Source organism: Peromyscus maniculatus, chromosome 1 (genome assembly GCF_049852395.1).
Source record: "Peromyscus maniculatus bairdii isolate BWxNUB_F1_BW_parent chromosome 1, HU_Pman_BW_mat_3.1, whole genome shotgun sequence".
Lineage (NCBI taxonomy): Eukaryota > Metazoa > Chordata > Mammalia > Rodentia > Cricetidae > Peromyscus > Peromyscus maniculatus.
The window spans coordinates 207051533-207072469 of NC_134852.1; the positions used below are offsets into that span (position 1 = coordinate 207051533).

At 38.4% G+C, this 20937-nt stretch overlaps 1 protein-coding gene and 1 pseudogene across 4 annotated transcripts in view; one reads left to right on the forward strand and one right to left on the reverse strand.

The window, feature by feature from the left end:
- Positions 1 to 20937, forward strand: part of Shoc2 (SHOC2 leucine rich repeat scaffold protein) — an 83305-nt gene that overhangs the window by 593 nt on the left and 61775 nt on the right. Inside the window, exon 1 of one of the 4 annotated variants that reach the window (XM_076563294.1) lies at positions 47 to 141. The exons of 2 other annotated variants lie outside the window; for them this stretch is intronic. The gene's annotated coding sequence lies outside the window, so the exon portion shown is untranslated. Of the gene's footprint in view, positions 1 to 46; positions 142 to 20937 lie in introns of those variants that run through there. One more of the 4 variants, XM_076563295.1, reaches the window with a different exon arrangement.
- LOC102915642 (DNA-directed RNA polymerases I, II, and III subunit RPABC4 pseudogene) lies at positions 16401 to 16736 on the reverse strand (annotated as a pseudogene).

Consider the following 20937-nt stretch of genomic DNA (forward strand, 5'->3'; position numbering starts at 1 on the left):
GGGCTTGCTCTCGAGGGCCGGGGCGGGGCGATCGGAGCCCGAGTGTGTGGAGGGGCGGGGCGAGTGGGGGAGGGGCGGGGGGGCGGTGGCAGGGGAGCGTCGCTCTGGGAGCGGAGCACTAGGAGGAGGAGGAGGAAGGAGGTGAGCGGGGATGGTGGAGTGCGGGCTCCAGCCTGGGGCGGAGAGGCGGAGGGGCGCCTTCGGGGCCGTCCTGCCGCCTCCCTGCCTGTCGGGCAGTCGGGCGGGCGGGCCGTCGGCAGGGGGAGGCCCCACACGTCCTGACAGGCGCGAGCCTCCGGGGCCGGGCGCGGCCTGAGGGGTCGGGGCCCTGGGAGGCGCCGCGGCCGCTTTCCGGGGTGCTCCGGCCCGGGGCCCCGGCTCCTGGGAGCCGCTGCTCGCCCGGGGCCCGCGCGCGGGGCGCCGGGAGCCGCCGGCCGCCCCTGACAGCGCCGGGCCGGGCCTACTGCGGAGAGGGCGGCCGGGACAGCCCCGGAGCTCGGGCGCGGGCCCGGGGCGGACGGTCAGTGGCGCTCGGGCTGCTCTCGGCTCTAGGCGCCACCCGGCGGGAGCTCTGGCCGGCGGGGGTCGTGGGGACGGCTGGGGCGGGCTGGCGCCGGCCGGCCGGGCGGGCGCGGCGGCGGGGCGGCGGGGTGGGGTCTCTGCGCCTCCTCCCCGAAGCCCTGGGCGCTGGGCGGTCTCCTTCCCACAGACCCTGCGTGCCGAGTGGTGAATTGGCTTTGGGTGTGTTGCCGGGTGAAAGGAGTTGTGGCCGCCGAGACCGCCCTGTTCAACATGCCTGATGGCAATCTCCGTGCTGCTGCCTTTGAGGGCTGGAGGAAAAGTAGTGGAACTCCCCGCCCCCAGCGCGCAACGCCGGAGGCTGCAGGGCAAAACGATTTTCCCCCAGCCCCTCGGTATCCATTGTTTTGTACCATCCCCTCCCCCATGCCTAGGTAGGAGAATAAGGACTCCAGAGCAGTCATTTGCCCGCCTCTCCCCCTTTCTCTCCCCCTCCCCTCTCTTCCCCCCATTCCCTTTCAGAGGGTTTGTGTTAACTGAGCAAGTCGGGGTTTACAAACAGGTGGAATTGGAAAGAAGATGCTTTGGGGATGTGTTTTCCATCTCATCTCACCTTTACACTTGCAGATTATATTTTCTTTCTGTTGGTTTGTATAAAAGAGGAAACTATTTTGCGACCTAGACCATAATATTCTTGAGGATTGTAGGAATGCTGAAGTAAAAACTAGGTTGCAGATGTGGATTGTGTGCTACACTGGTCTCCAGCATGACGACTGGTCTCTAAGCTTACATCTGTATAATCTTGTACACTCTCCGTAGATGTCAGAAGTTCCAGCATCCTCTCAGCCGGATAGCCGAATCAAAAACTTTGGGTTGCTGTGTTTCAGAATCCTAGGGTATACTTGTGCAACCAAGTGTTTTTGTGTTTTAGTCGTCAGCACTGACAAAGACTTTAAAGACCCAGATTTATTAGTGCACTCCCAGTCTTCACTGTCACCCCTCCTTGGCAGCACCTTTCTAACTTTTTTTTGCTATGTATTTGAAGAAATTTAGAGATTTGTAAGTCTACAAAATAAATTACAAATATATTTTAATTTATCCATTTTTTTTCCATATGACAGTTAAAGATTTTAGATAAATACTTAAATATTTAGTCATTTTCCACACATGGAGCTTTGGCTGAGTGCTTAAAAAGTATTTAAGTGTAAAGTCTTTTAGACTTTTTAAGACATAAAGTATTTTTATGTTAGTTTGAGTATGCATTGCAAAGTAAAATAGACAAAAGAAGGGTTTTGTCTAAGGTTTGTACCTTTCAAAGGATTAAACATAACAGAAAGCTAACATGAAATCACACTCTTGAAATCTCAGTTTGGAGTTATGGTCTTGGCCTCACTTTAAGAGAACATTTTTCCCAAGATGCTAGTTCAGTTCTGAAGAAACCATATTTGTCTTCGTTGGCATTTGTTTTATGATCTGTTATTGTTTTTCTCTTATTATCCAGAAGTTAGTATGGATTGAAAAGTAGTTTAAAGAGGTGCATTAATATTTTGAACCTGGATTACTTTTTAGTTGTTTTTTTAAGATATCATAATCAGAAAGTAGATCAGATCTGTTTTTGGTAATTGTAGCAAGTACAGATCAAGTACTAAATCATCATGTGAATGACAAACCAGTTATACATTTGAAGCACTTTATGTTTAAGTAGGAACACAAACATTATTTTTGATACGCTTGCAGAAATTCTTTTAAAATATTATCACATTGGGCAGAGGATGTAGCTCAGTGATAGAGTATTTGCCCTGTGTTTGATTTTCTTAGCCCAGTAATAAATAAATAAATAAATAAATAAATAAATAAATAAATAAATAAAATAAATAAATAAATAGCTGTACCTTATGTGACTTGGGACAGGACATAATGGCTCTCCCTGTTCCAGGTATAAACTAGAAGTGTTGTATATGAAATAATCTCATGATGGCTTCTGAACAGTTGCTGAGATATAAATGTATTTATTTTATATGTATGAGCTTTGCTTGCATGTGTTTGTAGCACATGCATACTTGGCCGAGGCCAGAGGACTTAGATCCCCTGGAACTGGAGTTAGAGAAGGTTGTGAGTGGCCATGTGGGTGCGGGCAATCAAACCTGGGTCCTCTGGACGAGCAGCCGGTGTTCTTAACTGCTGAGCCATCTCTCCAGCCCTAGATGGATGTTTTTTTGTCTTTGATTACCCATATCAATTGTGAATAAAATCGGTATTTTTGTGCAAGTAGCCAAATTTCAGTCATACTTGTTTTTAAAATATGCTGAATTATCAATATTTCTTATGTATTATAATATTTCTAAAAGGCTAGTGTTTTTCAAAAGGTAGTCCACATATAAAAAGTGATGGCATTTTAGAACAAAACAAAAACTAGACCTCAGATGTGTAGATATAAGGGTATGAATATTGAGGGGGTGAAGATGAAATGAAAGAATGTCTCTGAGGTTCAGTTGCTCTGCCCTTCATGTGTCTTTCATGTATGAAGAGGCATAAAAATCTTTAACTAAAACGTAATTCAGACCGAAAAGGCAATCAAACAAATAGGTTACCTCAGTGAGTTCTGAGGTCTGTAGCTTAGACTTGGGTGTAAGACTTCTTGTTTACAAAACTATCTAAATTATTAAGGGAGAAAGTTTAGATATATTAGGAAGTATCAGTGTTTATGTTTATTAGACTTTTAGTGAATGGGTAAATGTTTTGTTGTAAATGAATTGACATTGGCTTTGTAATTTAGCAGTAGACTGATATGTAAAGTCATACTTGAAATGAGTCATGTAAATAAGGTTGATAGATAATTTATTTCTTGTTAGACTTACCATATTTCATGAATTATGTATTTTGTATTATACATTTTATAATTTATGGCTAATGAACTAAAGCATGAACTATCTGCTAATTTTACATTTTTTTAACTACTTAGTCTTTTTTTGTTGTTTTTGTTTTTGGTTTTTCGAGACAGGGTTTCTTTCTCTGTATAGCTTTGCGCCTTTCCTGGAACTCGCTTTGTAGACCAGGCTTGCCTCGAACTCACAGAGATCCGCCTGGCTCTGCCTCCCGAGTGCTGGGATTAAAGGTGTGCGCCACCACCACCCGGCGACTACTTAGTCTTCATATGCATGCTACACCAAATCAAAGCTGTGCCCAGTCTTTTTAGAAATATTTTCTTTTAATGAGGTAAGCTCCCAATATTCTTATCTGCTTGTCTAATCTTGACTTTTACAATTTGAAGTTTCATAAATTACAAGGTACTTGTAATGTGCTTGAACTTGGCATGTTGCAGAGTATCTGAAATGTGCTTGTTAATCAGTACAGGAAGGAGAAAACATTTGTTAAATCTGAAAACAAAATTGTGTTTTAAATTAGGTACCTGTTTAAGGTAAAATAGTTTTTATTTGATGTATTCTCCTTGTCCTCAGCTTTTTAGCAAAGCATTGTTAGTTCAGTGAAACAGTTGGAACACAAAAAGGATATTATAATTATAAAGCACTTTTAAGCTTTTGAGATGGTAACATGTGTTTCTTGAGTAAGTATGTAGTTTTCACTGTCAGGATTGAAAGAAAGCCAACTAGATTTCATACTACCTCATTACAACTTAGGAAGGTCAGAAATGATAACAAAAGGTAGTGCATTCTGTACAAGGATTCTTTTGTAGGGAAGAATGAACGAACATACTGCTTGTCTCTACACCATTAAAGGCGATTTTTAAAAAGGATGAAATCAGCCTATTAAATATACGAGAGATTTTTATGAATTGTTTTTGTGATATCTTTATAGCACTATGAATTTATAATGGTTCAGTATGTTATTTATTCTATTTAGGAGTCCTTCCATTTTAAGTATATGATTTTATAGCTGATAAACCTTTTCTTTGGGGGCTGGGGAGATGGCTCAGTAGGTGTAATACTTGCTGTGCAAGTGTGCAGACCTGAGCTGGATCCCCAGCATGGACTTGTGTCACCCCAGCACTAGGGGAGCTGTGACTGGCAGGTCCTGGGGTTTGCCCCCATATAGTGAAGTGGTGAGCTCTAGATGTGCTAAGAGAACCTTAAAAAAAAGTTTGAGAATGAAAGAGGAAAAAGAGGAAGACACCTTATGCTGACTTGTGTGTTCACACATATGTACACCAGTGCTCACACATAGCAAAAAGATCTTTAATTTTTCCTTCCTCTCCCCACTCCCACCTTTATGAGACACAGTCTTACTTACATAGCCCAAGCTAGCCTCAACCCTTCAACACCAGACTGCTCTGCAGCTCAAGCCTCCTGCTTCAGTGTCCTGAGTGCGGGGATTGTATAGGGAGTGCCACCATGCCTTGTTCTTTTGATTTTTTTCCAGTCTCCTAGAGATAATGAGTAAATGTCCTGATACAGGTAATTTTTAGAATTTGAAATTAATTTTATCGGTTAATATTTTAGGTTTTCTTCTTTTGTAGTTCTTATATTGTCCGCTTTGCCTTCAGGCCTTTCTTAGTAGTGCAGTCTTTTTACTTTTCTCTCACGCTAGGTAGTTCTTAATAGTTACAATTTGCATATGTCATACTTGTCGTAGGTGCTGCTGAGAATGCAGAGGTAATACCCCTTGTTTGCCACTCCATTAAATGGTTTGTTTAATGAATTGGACAAGTCACACTTACACAATGTGACAAGTGCTGTAACAGCTCTATCATGACAAACTCAGATGAGTTAAGACTGAGACTGCTTATGTGCTCTCTGTGTGGTAGTTGAAGGGTAGGAAAAAAGACGAGAGTTAGACATTAGGTCCATTTTGAAAATTATGAGCACTAGCTATTTGGATTCCAGGAATATTTTCTGAAAATCTTTAAAATTTTATTTGAAGTGTACATGTGTACAGACAAAGGAGTGTTACAGTGTATGTATGCAGGTCAGAGGACTACTTGCCAGAGTTGGTCCTGCCTTTCACCATGTGGGTCCCTGGATGTAACTCAGGCTCTGTGGTATCACTCTCTGGTATGCCATCCAGTATTCTAAGCCCTACTGTAGATTTTCATTGTAATTTATATTTTTAGTGGTTATTTCTTGTGTACCTAATTCAGTTTGGGCCTTGAATTTAGATCTGTATTAATGTTAAGGGGTATTGAGATTATTGTTTAAAACTTTTACCTAAGTGAGTTTTTGATTAATATTTTAATGAAATACAAAGAGGTTGATGAGCTTAGTTTTTGATAATTGTGGGGCTTATTGATGATGTATTTCAAATTTATATTTAAATATTCTTTATGAGATACATAAAGAATGATATTTATTTAGAACACAGTTAATTTTATTATATAAACATATTCCTTCTGAGTATAATAAACACTTACTTTTATACTCAGTTACGTGATTCTGACTCTGTGGTCAGCAGTTAGACCCTGATGGAAAGCTTTGTGTGCTTTCATTGTTTGTGCTTGAGTACAGAGTAACTTTCTGTTGTTGTTTGAGAAAGGATCTTCTTAGGTACCATAGGCTGCCCTGGAGTCAGCCATCTTCTCCAATCCCAAGTGCTGGGATAATGGGCCTGTGATACCCCATTTAGACGTTAAATAATTTTTTATCCAGTATTATTTAATATTTCTTGAAGGATATAGTGAAACAGAAATTTGAGATATTCTTCTTTGTTTTTGATTTTCATATTTCACAGTTACCTTAAAATGTTGTATATAATATCCCGTGTATCTCAAAGTTATTAGGAAACTAACAATTTCTGATACTGTCTGCTTTGGTACTACCCAATTCTCTTTTCGGAGTGAACATCAGGCCTCAGTTTGATATCATGTCATTTGAGAGATTTTTGACCTCTAGTTTTAAAGAATCTATATTTTCTCTTTTGTAACATCCATCATTTTGTAATGATTTGCTTAATGTCTTTTTGCTGAAACATGAAATTTACATTGAGCATTGGCTGCTTGTCTTTATTGTTTCTTTAATGTATTAACACAGTGTATTGACCTTGTAAATTCTTAGTAGAAAATTACTTTTAAAGTTACTAATAATATGGAGCCCCAGACAAACTGAATAGGCCATTAAAAAGGACAAAGAGATAGGAGCACATTCTTGTTCTCAAATACACATTTTTTTCAAATCCTTATAACCCCTCAGATCTTAATTTAGACCTTTTTTTTTAAAACTCTTAAAATATGCAATTAAAATAATTACAAAATGTTAAAAAGGCTGAAATTACTCTTATAGGCTGTAAGAGAGTTAACAGTAAGAGCCTGGGAAACTCTTTGAAAAGAGTTGAGAGCTGGGTGTGGTGACTGTAATCTCAACAGTTGATTGTCCTAAGTTCCAGACCAGTGTGTGCTGTAGAGACCCTGTCTCAAAACAAACAGAAAGGGCAAATGGAAGACATTTTTTTTTTTTTTTAAAAAACAGATAGTATTTTATTTATAGCACCTTAATTTGTAAGCATGTGGAACCTTTCCAGATGTCATTTGTCTTATAAATAGAATAATCCAGGGATAATCTAGTATCATAAAGAAGTCAACTGGTGTAATTTGTTAAAGATTAAAAAAATGTATATTTCAGAAAGATCTTCAATCTGAATGATAAGATTTAGAGCTTTTAGTGTTAAGCTTTTGTTACTGGAAAATTTTGCTCAGTGTGGTGAAATATAACATCTCAATGAGTATTTAGTGGACAAAGTCAATGGAAACAAATAATTATCTGTGAAAGTATTGGAATAGTACAGTAACCCATTACTACCTTAAATTTTTCTAATGTGGAATTTTGTATGTAACCTCTAGTCTTTTTGGGTTAGCTGTGCAATATGTGACATTTTGTAGCGTGTTTTTCTTGATTATGTTGTTTGAAAATGTAGCCTGCTACAGTGACATGACAAAATGGCCAAAGTGTTATAGTTTTTATTGTTTACTGGAAGTAAGTTTTATTTCTCTTGTCATCTTTCAGTCATCTGGATTGGGAAATGTAGGTTCAAGATTAGTTATTTCTTTACTAGAATTTAGTGTTGTATAAGGGATTGGATGAGATGGAGGCAAGTGTATTTAATTATGAAGCTTTAGTTTGTATGTATTTGGGATAGAGGGTTGGGCATTTAACTCAGAGCCTTTATTTCTAGTTTAAATATTTGCATTTATATCTTAATATTAAGATATCTTGAATTCTGTGACTATATATGGGTATGTAGAAGAAAAGTTACTTTTTGTTGTTAAAACAAAAACTGGCTTATCTCCATGTGTTAATCATAGTTCTGAATTCATAGAAGTGAGATCCTTATATACTAGGAAGCTTAAAATAGTAAATTTTATGATTTAATCTTGAAGACGTTTATTTCTGTACTTTGTAAGTAGTGTTCTGGAATTCTTAATACTAGAAATATGGCCTTGATTCAGAACACCCACCAAGCAATGGTGGGAAATTGGCATACTAAATGGCTTGTAGTGCTGCAGTATTTTGAAGTTTTCATCTTCTTGTTATATAATAGCTTATTGTAGTACATGCAGAACATGGATTAAGAACAAAGTATATGATAGTGCAAAGACTATTTAAGACTAGCAGATTTTGTTTTGAGCACTAAAGACCTTAACATAATCAGATAGGATGATCCATGAAAGTTTGCCATAAATTGAATGGTAGATGTTTTATGCATGAAGTATAAAAGTTATTTTGAAGCTTCAGAAATAAAATTACTTTTTAAAAATAGAGTCCCTATTTTCAGAACAGCTTTAACGTTTTTTGCTAAGCCAGGTGACGTGGACTGTGCCTATCGTGCCCAGCACTTGGCAGGTGAGGATAGGACTGGCTGTTCAGTGCTGTCTTTGGTGTCATAGTGATAGTAAATTCAAGGCCAGCTGGGCTGTACAAAGCTCTGTCTCAAATTTTTTTCTTTTCTTTTTAAACCAGGGTAAGTTTGGTAACGGCAATGCCAATATTCCACAATGCTGTGTATAGTACTTAAAAAGTTTAGTGAATGATTTTCATCTGATTTTATTAAAAATATTATATGTGACTTATGCCTGTGAGTGTGCATTCCTGTGCAGAGTTGAGGTTGACGTCAGGTGTTTTTCCCTCTCACTCTCTACCTAGTATTTTGAGATAGGGTCTCTCACTAAGATGTGGAGCTCACCTGCTCAACAATTCTGGCAGACCAGTAGCTCCATGCCTTGCCTATGTCTGCTTCCCTAGTGCTGGGATAACAGACATACCCTCCTCCATGCTGACTTTTTACTTGAGTGTGGCAGATTTCAATTGAGATCCTCATGCATGCAAAACAAGCATTTAATCCACTGAGGCATCCCTCTCCCCTATGATCTAACCAAAACCCACTTATTCCCAAAGGCTCCGTCCCTAATGATGATCACAATGGGCTAAGAAGCATAAGCCATAGCAGCAGGGAGTTCAGTTCATAGCAGGGAGGGTTACATTTAGAGGGTTGCATATCCAATTGGAAATTGTATGGTTTGGTTTAATGTGTTAAATTATAAAGATAGTATAATATCTGCTGCCTTTCAGTATTTTGAGTATCATTTGATGAGAGAAATTCCTTTTACCCTTAAGTTAAATTAGTCACGGCTGTTTGATGTTTCTTTTGATCTCATAAGAGTGGTTTTGCTTTGAAATGTTTGGAAATGCACAGATACTTTTCAAATCCAAAAGATGTCATGTATGTTATATTAACCATTGGGCTGGGGAATTAGCTCAGCAGTTAAGAGCACTGACTGCTCTTGCAGAGGACTGGAGTTTGGTTCCCAGCTCCCACATGAGAGCTCACAGCCATCTTTAACTCCAGTTCCAAGGGATCCTACACCCTCTTCTGACCTCTGTGGGCACCAGGCATGTACATAGTGCATATACATATGAAAAAACACTTATGTACATGAATTTAATAAAAAGTTATATTAAATCCATACTGTTAGTATAGTAGGCAGATCATATAGTTGAACACACAGATCTTTTAAAGTCTCAAAAATGGACTACCTAAATGATGGAAAGGCCATTTGTTTTATAATCATGGCACATTACTAATAAGTTTTTATCCTTTGAAGACCATATACTCTCAACTTGCTGTTTATGGTATGTAATTTTTTTTCTGACTTTATAGAGCAGTAAGAAGTATTTATGCAGTCATTGACTGTGAAGGACTGTGGGTTTATGCATATAAAAATGAAGCATTAAATGTAATTTAATAACTTAAAAGTACCGAAAATAATCTATTGGGTATTATAGTGACCTCAGCATATGTAAGAAAGTAGTAATTACATTTTATTTCTCTTGTTTTGTACTCATCTACCCTCTGGGTTCTTGGCTGGACTATGAATTAAATTGACATAGATTAACAAGAGAAAAACTGAATTTAATTACACATTAAAACAGGAGTCTTACAAAATATGAGATTCAAAGACAGTCCAGATGATTAAAGACAATATAACATCTTTATAGAAGGAATAGATGTAGAATAAAGAAAGGGATAGAAGTGTGGGCTTCTCGGGATGGTAGGGGTTTATGTTATAGGTATGTGACTGGAGGGATTGTATATCAATAATGACAGCCTTGTGATGTATGTAAAGCCAGATAATAGTTATATTAGAAAGGGCTTCGGCTTGTAGCTCAGTGTTAGAAAGCTTTGCCTAGCATGTACAAGGCCATTAGTTCAGTCCCCAGCAATCCAAACACAAGAGCATCTCTCTTCCTGATTCTGATAACATGTCAGTCATAGAATAATCTGATGAAAATATGCCAATGGAAATACATTTGGGTGGCGAACACTGGTCTCCAAAAATTCATGTTTGGGTGATATACTCTGAGCCCCAATGATAGCCAATATTTTAAATTTACTACCTGTTTACACAGGGAAATTCTGGGAATACTTAGGTTGTATAGGACCAGTTTGGAGATTTTGGCAAGAAAGACAGTTTAAGGAGTATTTATAAGTATATTTTTAGCTCTGTAGTATTCCTGTGGTATAAAAACTTTTTCAGATAATGCTTGATTACAGTTTTCAATGTTTTGTTGTTTTTATGCACATCACAACATATTAAATACTGAACTTTTCTAATTTGGAGAAATATATTTGTGTCTGAAAATTGGTATTTATATGACCTGTGAAATACAGAAATACACTTTTGTGTGTGGTGGTCAGAAAAAAAAAACACCTAACAGCATTGTTTTCAGCAGCAGATTCCCGTTTCTAAAGGCAGCTGAGTAGTTTTTGTTAAGTCAACACATGGTTAATGTACAATATTCAAAAGAAGAAATATAAAATCTCTGTCTTACTCTGAAACTTCTGCTTAGTTTTGTTTTTTAAAGTCTAAATAAAAAATACTTTATGTATATGGGTGTTTTATATACATGTATGTATGTGCACCATGTATATGCTGAGTACCCATGGAGGCCAGAGGAGGGTATTGGATCCCCTGGAACTGAAGTTACAGACAGTTGTGGGTCCTGGAAATTGAACCGAGTCTTTCAGGAGAGCAAGGGTACTCTTAACTACTTAGCTATCTCTTCAGCACCCATTTTGTTTATTCTTTGATAATTTCATACATGACTACAAAGTATTTAGACACCCCCCCCCCCCTTCTACTCCAAATCTTCCTGGACTCCCCTGACACCCCTTCCTAATTTCCTGTTTGTTTGGGTTTTTTTTTTCCAGCCTACTGAATTCAGTTAGTGATGCCCAAATGTGCATGGGTGTAGGGCAGCACCCACTGGAGCATGGGTGCTGAAGAAAATTGACTCTCTACCCCAGCAGCCATCAGCTGCCAATAGTCCCCCCAGTAAGGGTTAGGACTTACTGAACGTTTTCCCTGATGCCAGACTGTTTGTTGGCTGGTTAGGTTTTATTTTCCAAATAACTATAGCTGCTGTAACTTCATGAATATAACATCTTGTTAGGTCCAGAAAACAGTTTTGTAGCAGTCCTCCCCAACATCTGGCACTTAAAATCTTTTGCCTCTTCATCTGTGGTGTTCTGAGCCTGTGGAGGAGGAGGTGTGAGTTAGGGCAGAGCACTTGACAGTCATTTATTCTGTGCAGTTTTGCCAGCTGTGAGTCTATATTCACTACTGTCTGCTTTGCAAAAAGCTTCTCTGGTGAGGGGTGAGAATTGTACTAGTCTGGGTATAAGGGTAAGTATTTAGATGGTGGTTTAATACTATTAGCCCTGAGCAAAATAATAGTAGTAGGGCCTGTGGTCTCCCAAACCATGAGTTCTTGATCAGGTTTATAGTACCAGGTATGAGTTCCTTCCCATACAGTGGGCCTTAAGTCCAATTAAAAAAAAATCTGTTGGTTACTCTGGTAGCATTCATGCCACTACTGCATCCATGGGTAAATCTTGCCGGGCTAGTCATTACTGTAGCACAGGATTCACAGCAGGGTATGACTTGGTGGTGGCTTTCTCTCCCAGGATCCTGAAAAAACACATTCTAGCACGGAGAAAACAAGAAGAAATCTTTCAGATCAGTTTGATTTCTCCATATTCTGTGATCAAAACATATGGTGTCTTACCATCAAGTTATAGTGAGTAACCAAGAGCAATGGCAGTGGCCTGTATTATTTTGGGAGTTTCTAGGACCCTCTCCCTAACTAATAACCCCACGGGGTATCCCACACTGGACACTAGATTTTTTGTTTACTAACCTATAGCTTCTGGAAAGGGCACTTTACTGTGCAGCTCCAAGTAACCATATAAATATATATTTATAAGCCCCATATATATATGTATATATATGTGTATATATGTGTATATATATGTGTGTGTATATATATATATATATATATATATTGCATTTCTGTGTGTGTGTGTGTGAGAGAGAGAGAGAGATGGAGCACATGTGATCTAGTCTGAAATTTTTAAGATGAACATATTAAACTTACCTATATTATGGGATCCTCTTTTACAACTGACTGAGATCAGTTGTAACAAATATAAAGGTATAAAACAGTTCAGCATAAAGATGTAAGTATACATCAATCCTTTTATTGTACTTTTTGCTGATCATTCAACATTGCTAGGGATTGTAACATTTACAGTATATTTGGCAGTCACAACTTTTTCATAGTCTTGAGACCAGTGCTCACAGCTTGTCTTTTTGCCTTAGCTGTTGCTTGGCTGAACTTTCAAGGTCAGTTCATAAGAACTGAGGTTTTTTTTTTTTTTTTTTTTTTTTTTTTTTAAATCTGAGACAGGGTTTCTCTGTGTAGCTTTGCACCTTTCCTGGAACTCAATCTGTTGGTCTGGAACTCACTCTGTTGGTCTCGAACTCACAGAGATCCGCCTGGCTCTGCCTCCCGAGTGCTGGGATTAAAGGCGTGCGCCATTACTGCCCAGCCTACATATTTGCTAGTTCTTAACTGTTGTTTTAATCCTGAATTATAGTTAGTCTGGATATAAATTCTTGGCGCACACTTTCTTCCTTGAAGAGTTTTAGCTATCTTTTTTTAAATCACTAATTACTCTTTCTTTTCTGTGCTTATAAACTTTAAATATGTTTGAATTGTTCTTGCTCACTACAATCTTGACAATATAGTAGGGATTTTCTCCAGTTTATTTTCTAAACACCAAGTAGGAATCTTACAGTTCAGTTTTGAATACTACATGGAGTTAGTGTCAGATCCCGTAGGTTAAAAGGGCTCAGTGTCAAAAGACTGCCCTTACTGTAAGCACCTGTCTGTCTATACAGACTTCTAGCCAACTAGCTATAAACTCTATTCTTAGGTAATGAATTCCCAAAAGGAGTCATAGAACTTGGGAAATTGTATATTTGATTATTAGTTTAGTATAAAGGATACAGCACAGAAAGAGTCAAATGGAAGACGTTTAGGCAATATGGGGAAAACGGTATGAATATTTTATTCCTTTTCAGCACCTTGGTATATTCACCAAACCAGGAATTCTGTAAGCCCTGTAGTTTAGAGATTCTTACAGAGGTTTCATCACATAGGTATGATTAAATGAGCTCTTGACCACTTGTTATCAAGCCAGTATCCAGCCCCTCTCATATATAAGTGGAAAGGGGAAGGACTATTTCCGTAGCCTTATCAGGTAATTGAAGGTATCCTGTGATACTTCATCAAAACTTGACAGAAGTAAATTTTTTTTGAAGTTTAATGTAGTGTTTGTAAGACTGTATCAGTGAACTACGTCCAGCTTTTTATTTAGAAATAATAACAGACTCATGGGAGTTTACAAAAAGAGCCTATCACCTGGCTTTTCACATTGTTGGTATCCTGCATAATTATAGTGCAATGTCAGTATCAACCCTGAAATTGACATTGGTATAACACTGTTAATTAGATTATAAAACAGCATACATTCTTTCACATATTCATTGGGTGTGTGTAGTTTTACATACATTTATCTCATAAACATATTCGTTTAACTACCATCACAGTCGAAATACAGACTTTATTTGATAAGAAACCAGTTCTTCCTCCCATCTCTTCTTTCATCCCTAAGGAACCACTGCTTTGTTCTCCATTTCTATAGTTTTATCATGCTAAGAATGTTCTATAAATGGAATTATAAAGTATGCCACCCTTTCTTTGAGCTTGATATTCTTACTAGGCACAATGCCCTTGAGATCCACATTGTTACATACATTAGTAGTTTGTTGCTTTTTTTTTTTTTGTTTTTGTTTTTTCGAGACAGGGTTTCTTTGTGTAGCTTTGCGCCTTTCCTGGAACTCACTTGGTAGACCAGGCTGGCCTCGAACTCACAGAGATCCTCCTGGCTCTGCCTCCCGAGTGCTGGGATTAAAGGCGTGCGCCACCACCGCCCGGCCTTTTAACACATTTTTTTTTTTTTGGAAGTTTGTTGCTTTTTATTACTCTGTAGGTTCCCTTGTGTGCATGTATCAGGGTTCATTTAACTACTCATTAAAAGACATCTGGGCTATTTCCAGTTTTTGCCATCATGATTAATATTCCTATCAACAGTGGTGGACAGATTTTTGTGTCAATGTGTTTTTTTAAGTTTTAGGAATAAATGCAACAACTGCACTTGCAAGATATATGGTGTGTATAGTACAGTGTCTCCTGTTTCCCAGAGTAGCTATACTCAGAGTTTTGCCTTCACATTATAACATGTAAAATATGTGTTCTCTCCATAACCTCATTGGCATTTGGCTGTGATCTTGTTTTTACTTTAGGTCTCTGAAAGATATGTAATGATGTGTCATTATGACTATCATTTTTACAAACTGCATTGTGTTGGTATTTTGTATATGGTTGTGGATGAATGAATTATTCTTCCTTCAGAAAGCATCAGATTTTTAAACTGTACACCCAGTTTCCAACTGGTGCTCTAGTTCCTCGTTCCCCTTTATTGTTGTCCTTTCAGTTGCCTTACTTTAGCCTAGCCTGCTCTGTGTAATCCTTTATGGTTTTCTTCATACTTGGCCTTCTAAATTCTCTCAACTTAATTAATTTAGGAATAAAATACCAATTATGAAATATGACTGGGGGAAAATTACAGTTTTAGAGGTTATTGTTATTACAAGTTGATACCAGAGCAGCTTTATCTGTTCCCCTTCCTTCCTTCCTTCCTTCCTTCCTTCCTTCCTTCCTTCCTTCCTTCCTTCCTTCCTTCCTTCCTTCCTTCCTTCCTTCCTTCTCTCTCTCTCTCTCTCTCTCTCTCTATATATATATATATATATATATATATATATGTATGTATATGTATGTATAATTAACTTAATTTCACAGTATCAGCCACGGATTCCCCTGTCCTCCCTCCTCCCACTCCCTAGCCCTCCCCCCCAATCCACCACCCATTCCCACCTCCTCCAAGTCAAGGTCTCCCCTGGGGAGTCAGACCAGCCTGGTAGACTCAGCTGAGGCAGGTCCAGTCTCCTCCTCCCTACACCAAGGCTGAGCAAAGTGTCCCAGCATAGTCCCCAGGCTCCAAAAAGCCAGCCCATGCACCAAGGACAGGTCTCGGCTCCACTGCCTGGGGGCCTCCCAAACAATTCAAGCTAATCAACTGTCTCACTTATCCAGAAGGCCTGGTCCAGTTCCATGGGGGCTCCTCAGCTATTGGTTCACAGTTCATGCATTTCCACTAGTTTGGCTATTTGTCCCTGTGCTTTTTCCAATCATGTTGTCAACAATGAATTTGCTTCTGCCTTTCCACTATGTATAATTGGAGATAATGATACTTCAACTGCTTTCTGCTTCTATTTCTAAATAAATAAGCTTTCTCTGAGTCCATTCTAATCTACTTGAAAAGAAAAAAAAATGATCCTTTTTCTCTAAGGCTAAGTTTTATGCTGTATGTACACCCTTTTCACTATTCTTTCCAAGTTGCAAATAGCTGAACTGACAGCTTCAAGAATTATTATTGTGTGTACCTTATGTAGGGTAGGGGATAGAAGCTCTTTACCATGGTGCATGTATAAGGTCAGAAAACCACTCTGGTGGGTTCTTTTCTTTACACTTTCACACGTGTTCTGGGCATCCATTCTGGTTGCCAGGCTTGTATGGTAAATGTTTTTACTCACTGATAACCATCTCTTCTTGCTGGCTCCTCTACTGCTTCTCTGACACTATTTTTACTTGGTTCATGTGTATTACTATTTATTTATGAGCCCTTCTTTAGCTTTCATTCCCAGAATATTTACCTTCTCTACAAGTACCAGTCAGTATCTGCACAATACTCTATGTATATACTTTTTATTACTTTATTTAAAACTGCTTTCTCTCATCCTCTTTCTTTTAATTCAAAAATTCCTTTATACAAAGTATCAAAATACAATCACATTTCTAAAATGAAACCATAGGTTTGCAGTTGTAGACATAAGTAAGCTAAGTCAAAAGCTGTACGAGAAACATCAATGGGGCAAATGTATGAATGAAGACACTCCTGAATTCCCACTTTTTTTTTTCAAGACAGGGTTTCTCTGTGTAGCTTTGCGCCTTTCCTGGAACTCACTCTGTAGTCCAGGCTGGCCTCGAACTCACAGAGATCCGCCTGCCTCTGCCTCCCGAGTGCTGGGATTACAGGCGTGCGCCACCACCGCCCGGCCTGAATTCCCACTTTTCATCGAGCATCAAAGACCACCAATCTTTTAGTCCTCTTGTACATTATTCTGTATCCACATTCTCTGCATCTCATTGGATCCCTGGACTTTATTTCATTTTCTGTGTGACACTCTCCACAAATATATATCACTGGCTGCTGCTTTGGGGGCTGAACGTTTTTCTGAGTGTCCATTGTTAGTGTCCTGGGCAGTTCAAAGAAGCTTCTCTGTGCACGCAAATCCTTATTCTGGTCCTCCCTCTCATCCCTTTTCAAACACACTAGTTCTCCTCCCACCAAGACCTCATCCTACTTCGATTTTTTTAATCTTGTTTTTTTTTTTTTTTGAGTATTTCATGTATGACCACTGTATTTACATAATTTCTACCTTACCTTCTGCCCACTCCAACAATTCTTACTATGTGCCAAAGATTGGTACAACTGGGCCATATAGTAGATCTAATTTTAGCTTTTTGAGAATTCTCCATGCTGATTTCCGTAATGATGATACCTGTTTGTAAAACCACCGACAGTGAATGAGGTTTCTTCTTTTCCTGCACCCCACCAGCATTTGTAGTTGGTTATTTTCTTGATGTTCACTTTCTGATATATGTAAAATAAAATCTCAAAGTAGTTAAATTTCCATTTCCCACATTGCTAATGATACTGAATAATTTTAAAGATACTAAATTCATAGCCCAAGTTTTGATAGGGTAGTTTATTTTCTTGATTCTCTGTTTTTTGAAGTTCTTTATATACTCTGAATGTTAATCCTCCATTGACTTATAGCTGACAAAAAATTTCTACTCTGTGGGCTTCCATAGTTGTTTCTTTTGCTATACAGAAAGAAACATTTTAGCCGGGCGGTGGTGGCTCACGCCTTTAATCCCAGCACTCAGGAGGCAGAGCCAGGTGGATCTCTGAGTTTGAGGCCAGCCTGGTCTGCAGAGTGAGTTCCAGGACAGGCACAAAGCTACACAGAGAAACCCTGTCTCAAAAAACCAAAAAAAAAAAAAAAAAAAAAAGAGAGAGAGAGAAACATTTTAGTTTTAAGAGGCCCCATTTTTTGGCCTTAATTCTTGAGCTAATTGAGTCCTATTCAGAAAAACCTTTCCTGCACCTATATCTTGTAGGATACTGCTTGCTTTTTCTTTCAGTAGTTTCAGAGTTTCAGGTTTCATATTGAGGTTTTTGATCCACTTGGAATTGATTTTTGTGCAGGATGATAGATATGGTTCTAATTTTAGTCTTCTACATACGAGCATCCAAATTTTCCATCACCATTTGTTGAAGATGCTGTCTTCCTTCAGTGTGTATTTTTGGCATCTTTGTCAAATATGAGATAGCTATTAATTATGTGTAGTCACTTCTGGATTTCTATTTTATTCCATTGACCTACATGTCTGTGTCTGAGCCAGTATCATGCTGTTTTTCTTTATAGCTCTGTGATATAGTTTGAAGTCTGATGTAGGCATCCTTCTAGTATTCCCTGTCCCCCATGCTTTAGCTATTTGGGGTCTTTTGTGACTATGTAAATTTTAGGATTTTCCTTTTTTTACTTTGTGAAGAATATTCTGTATGTTTTTGTTGGCCTTGTTTTAAGTTTGTAAATGGTTTTTGGTAGGATAGTTATTTCTACAATTTCTGTGAACATATGAGCATGGGAGGTCTTTCCATCTTCTAGTGTCTTCCTCTTTTTCTTTCTTCAAGACTTGAAGTTTTCATTGTAGAGTTCTTTCACCTCCTTAGTTAGGTTTATTCACAGTATTGTAAATGGGAGTGTTTTCTCCTTAAGTTGCTTTTGATTGTGGTGTTTGATTATGACAATAGTAACTCTAGAACAATATTGTGTCCCGTGACTTTGCTGAAAGTGTTGATCTCCTTTGTTTTGTGATGGGATCTCTATGTAGCCCTAGCTCTCCTGGAACTTACTATGTAGACCTGGTTTGTCTAGAACTCACAGAGATCTGCCTCTGCCTCCTGAGTGCTGGGATTAAGAGTGTAAACTACCATGCCCAGTGAGTGTTGATCATTTATAGACGTTTTCTGGTAGAAATTTGGGGCTCTTTTATGTATAATCTGCAAATAGGGATAATTTGACTTCCTGTTTGTATCCCTTTAATTTCCTTCTCTTATGCTAGGTAGTACTTGGAGTAATATATTTAAAAGGTATGGGGATAGTGGTCATCGGTGTTCTGTTCCTGCTTTTAATGAGATTTCTTTGAGTTTTTATTTGGGATAGTGTTGACTGTGGGTCTGTCATATGTAGTCTTTAATGTGCTAAGGTGTGTTACCTCTAGTTCTACTCTAGTTAGGGTCTCTATCATGATGATGTTATAGACTTCGTTATTTTGTTTCCCCCACTGTGTAGGATTTTCCTTTGTCCCGCCTGGTCGTGCAGCTGCTCAGATCCAGATAAACATACAGAGCCTTATGTTAAGTATGAACTGTATGGCCATGGCCTATGGCTCAAGCTTCTTGCTAGCCAGCTCTTATAACTAAACTCAGCCCATTCTATTAATCTGTATGTTGCCATGTTTTCCGTGGCTTACCGGTCTGCTGGCATGTTGTTCCTTGGGCAGCAGTCTGGCATCTCTCTGCCTGTTCTTTCTCTTCCTATCTATCTCCCTTGAATTTTCCTACCTAGCTTCATCCTGCCCTGCCATAAGCCAAGTGGCTTTACTTATCAACCAATCAGAGCAACACATATTCACAGTGTACAGAAAGATATCCCACAGCACTTCCCCTTTTCTTTCTAATCAAAAAGGAAGGTTTTAACTTTAACCTAGTAAAATTACATATAACAAAACAGTTATCAAGCAGGAATTACAGTTACAATATTTAGTTTGTTTATATTTGGCAAATTCAAAGAAAATATTCTATTTATTCTGTATTTGTGAGTTTCATATCTAACTTATCTTTTTATCATAACCAAAGAAAATTATAACTATCTAGTCTTCAACTACATCAAAGATCCCAGAAGGCTATATTATTACCTAAGTAAACAGGAAGTACATTGTAAGCAACTTCCAAAAATCTAGACAGCTGGCTGCCTGGACAATCACCCAAAGTTCCTCTGCAACGTTGGGGCATCCTTGTTCAGCCCATAGGTCTAGAGTCTCTCAGTTGCTTCTCTCTGTGTCCTGTAGAATGTTTGGCAGTTTCTTCTGCGATGCATGAACCTGAAGGGACCATCTCACCTTGCAAAGTTCAGTGGTCACCTTCTTATGGGTCCTACTTGTCCAGTTTTTGCAACATATTGTCATTCAGTCAATGCAAGGGCACTTTTTTGCCCAGTGGTTAAGTTTTGCCACAAAGAAAGCAAATTCCATAATGAGTTTCTTCAATGCCCATCCTCCTCCTTGAAGTAATTGGTGCTGCCAGGAGCAGATGTGTCTCATTGTCCAGGCAAGTCTAAGGTTTTAAAACATTTTAAATGCCATATTCTGTAGGTCTTTGAAGTACTTGAAGATTACCTACCTAATTGAAATGTATCTTTATATATCTGAAAAACTTAACTAACATGACTACAAATTTGACTATATTAATTTGTATTTCTTAACTATACATTACAATTTCAAATGAGCTGCACAAACATAATACCTTAAACAAAAGTAGAAATATATATACAGTATAACAAAATTAACTTTAAATTTGTGTCAATAAACTAAAATCCATAGCAATGTAAAACATTTCAAACAAGTTGTTGCTCTTTAAAAGTAGATTCAATAATCTACCCTTTCATCCTATTGTATCTATATTATCCCTTTTTCTTCTTTAGAAAGAGATTACATTTATAATCAACTCCCTTTAAATAAAAATAAACATTTATAAACAATATTTTGGGAATTTGGGTGTAACTTCTCATATTACTTCCTGCTGGTTGAGGAAGCTGGCAATCTTATGGGGATCCTGGGAAAATTAAGAATTATGGTCAAGTCCTGACTGGAATAGTCTGTGACGTTGCATTGTCTGAGCCAGTTGCATTGGAGCCGTTCTGGATTTTAGATCATCTGGGCCATGGTGTCTTCGGAGACCTTTCAGGGGTCTTGGCTGATCAAACCATATGACCTGGAAGCAATCCACAGGTTTTCATCTTCTGTGGAAACAAAAGCAGAACCTCTTTTCCAAAGCAATGTATCCTTAGACATACATTTTGAAATTGAGAGACCTTAAAATATATATATATAAACTGAGCAGCCTTTACAGTCAAATGCCTCTGCAGTTAAAAATCCCAAAGACAACACAATCCAGACTCTCTGTGTACTATCCATCTTTATGTGGCTTATTTTTTTATATTACCTTTACTGTCTCTTTAAATACTTATTTTTAAAACTGTTTCTTTATATAACTGTCTATATTCATTTTCTTCTCTCTTCCAAGCCTACGTACATTTTT